We start from the raw sequence: 3,113 nt of genomic DNA on the forward strand, positions 1-3,113 counted from the left end.
GGAAGGTGTCAGGTTTATTAGTAGGGACGTACCCTAAGCCTTTGTTCAGTACCTTCTGTTGTAAATCAGTGAGGGGCCATGGGGTTATGTTGATAACTAGGTCCCCCTCTTGCTCGTAGATGCTTGGTTCGCTGTCATACTCCTCGTGAGGACCCTGGGGTCTGTTTCGTCTGCGGGTTGCCAATTAACATTGTTGCCCTTCTTGTTCCTCCCTCTGCGGGTTCCCTGGCCCCAGGATAAAAAAGGCTGAGCATTTTGGGGTACACTGGTTTGTTCTGGGACCCATTGGGGATACATCTTCCCCATTTGTGGTGGGACAAATTGATATTGTGGGAACTGGAAGTGATTCTGGTAAGGGTTAAATTGAGGCCCCTGGAAACCTCGCCAACCTCTCTGGCGGGGGAATTGAGATCACTGTTGTCGGAAACCTCCCCTCTGTTTCCTTTGTTGGAAACCACCTGAATTGGTGCTTGTAGTACTGCCATCAGAACTCACACTGTCTGTGTCACTCACGTTCTCTTTCATCACATAGTCAGGTCTTGTGTACGGATAGGCTCTCTCAGGGGTGAAGCGGTCCTTATCCTTTTTTAACTTGGTAAATTTACTTTGTTTGAAAGTGGCCTCAAACTCCTTCATTTGCTGATTCAGTTCTTTCCAACCCTTTCTTTATGTCTGCTGGTGAGATGAAGGCTTTTAACTGTACTTTCAGTTTTTGGATCTCCACTTTAAGTTCCAAAGATTTTCTTGTGGCAGTTTGAACTATCATGACCAACCAGTCCCTGGTGCAATGCCAGGAGATAAGTGAACAAGCTTTTTTAAAAACGAGGTCGTCCTGGAAAATGAAGGGTTCATTTTTTACCAATAAACCCTGCGGGGCTATTTTATTCCTTAGATATTCCCTAATCAATAGGCCATGTAGGGCCGCCCTTATTTGGATTTTCTTTGTATTCATTAGCTCATCCCAGTCTGCTACTGCTGGGCTTGGGTCACTGTTGCTTAGGCCTTCAAAAGGATTGACATCTGCGAGAATTCTGTCGATGTCGTCCTCACTGAAGGTCAGGCCATGTTCATCCTCCATGTTGGTTTTGGGAGGATGGGAAAGTTCAGAGTGTTACAAGTAGTGTATGAAAAGTGTCTATGTATGTCCAGAAAGAATTTTTAATTTTATGGGAAGGGGCTCCCACAGCTGTGCGCTGTCTAGAACTTGAATTCAACCAAGAAGGGGGAGAGAGAGAGAGCAAGTGGATTCAGTCTCCCTTGGCAATATGATTAAACAAAAAGGAATCCAATTAGAAAGTGGTAGTGGTCCCTAAAGTGATGGGGAGCACACAGTGTTGTTTAAATGCCCCTCACACACCAACAGGCCCCTTGGTGTCATGCTTCATCATCGGGGCCTTCGCACCCCTCTACGGGGTGCAGCGTGCTACGACTAACGACTGCGTAGGAGCACTTGGTAGTGAACTATGTGAGGGTGTGTGTTTAGGGAGAGAATGTGAGTTAGTGAGGTGAGGTGAAAAGTGAGTTTAAAAAATACCTGGCACGTAGGAAAAAATTATTTATTATGTCCTCGGCTGGTATTAATAAAAAGGTGCAGAGTGAGGTTGATTATATATGTACTAGGGTATATCAACCATTCAGAGTGTCAACATGTTTCGGAGTACAAGGACTCCTTCTTCAGGACAAGGATATGCACGTTATCCTCACCTTACTCACATGAAATGTTAAAGTGTATTATGCAAAAATAAAATTAAAGGTGAAATGTACCTATCAATGTTGTTTGTATTAGTAAGCTCAGTTGCGCCCAATTGGCGTTGAAGAGAACTTGTGGAAAAAAGACATAATAAACATCATAGTCGGATGTCCAGGAACTCAGGGAAGAAAATGCTTTCCTAGTGAAGGAGGGTAAATAACAGAACCCAAAATGAGGTTCTAGCGTTCACCTACGAATTGGTACGAGAAAGATACTGTGTGATGCGAAATTCCTTATAAATGAATTGACAAAGATACTCTGCAGTGATATGAATTGTAAATGTATTTATTTTGTCATAACATGAAAAAATGATCGTATTTTTTCTATGTTCATGCAACTAAGGAAGGACTTAAAAACACAGTATGTGAAAATGGTGGACACTTGATAAAGGTTTCACGCCGAAACGCGTCGTCTTTGTTTACTGAGTGCACAATAAAGTTATTTGTGTCTGACCTACCTGGTGTGCCGTCTTTTTCCTGTGAAACCCAACATGGATGTGAACGGAAGTTGGGAGAAAATATAGCGTGGCAGCTGCGGCCCCCCTCGGCGTCAGCGTTGTTTGGCTGAGGATCGCTGAATGCAGTAACGTTGGAAAAAAATATATATATATATATATATATATAAATATATATATTTATTTTTTTCCCAACGTTATGGCATATATATATTAGCTGGATGAGGGCAGGTGGGCAAGCAATGAGAGGGAGGTGCAGGTGCACATGGCCTTGGCAGTAGTGCACAGAGGACATTCATTGCCGCTCATAGGAAAAAATATTAGAGGGAACATTAATTGTGAGGGTCAATTAGTTGCAATATGAAAAATAGTTGAAGGTTCAGTTGACAGCTTTTAGATTGTCTGAACATCAGGTAATGGGAAAAACCCATATTCAGCTTTTAGAAGGAGGCAACCCAATTCTAAGTTGGTTTCCTAGGTGTATAAAGTAGCAGAAAGCTTGGGCAAATGTTGATGTGCAAGGTGACTGGAGAAAGGAGAGGAATTTACAGTTGGAAAGGAAGGAAGTGTTTTATGAGTGACATAAGTCTAAGGGGGTGCATATCAAGAATGGCGATTGGGTGGAGATAAAGGTTCCTATTGGAATAGAGACATGATCGAAACAACCTAAACCCAGGAGGGTAGTACAACTCTTTCTCAATGCAATAAAAACGGATAATGAAAGTATATTGAACCTGATTAGAGTGGCTTTATGAAAGAGGGATGTAGACAATGAGTTGGAATGTAGTGGAGTGTTTATGCGTGATTCCTATTTGTCACACAACAATGAATCTAAGTTGAAGGTTGGAGGTGAGTCTGGGAACTGTCTTTTCAGGAGGATAAGAAGAGTTTCTCATGCTCCAATGTACC

Source organism: Lissotriton vulgaris, chromosome 8 (assembly GCF_964263255.1).
Source record: "Lissotriton vulgaris chromosome 8, aLisVul1.2, whole genome shotgun sequence".
Classification (NCBI taxonomy): domain Eukaryota; kingdom Metazoa; phylum Chordata; class Amphibia; order Caudata; family Salamandridae; genus Lissotriton; species Lissotriton vulgaris.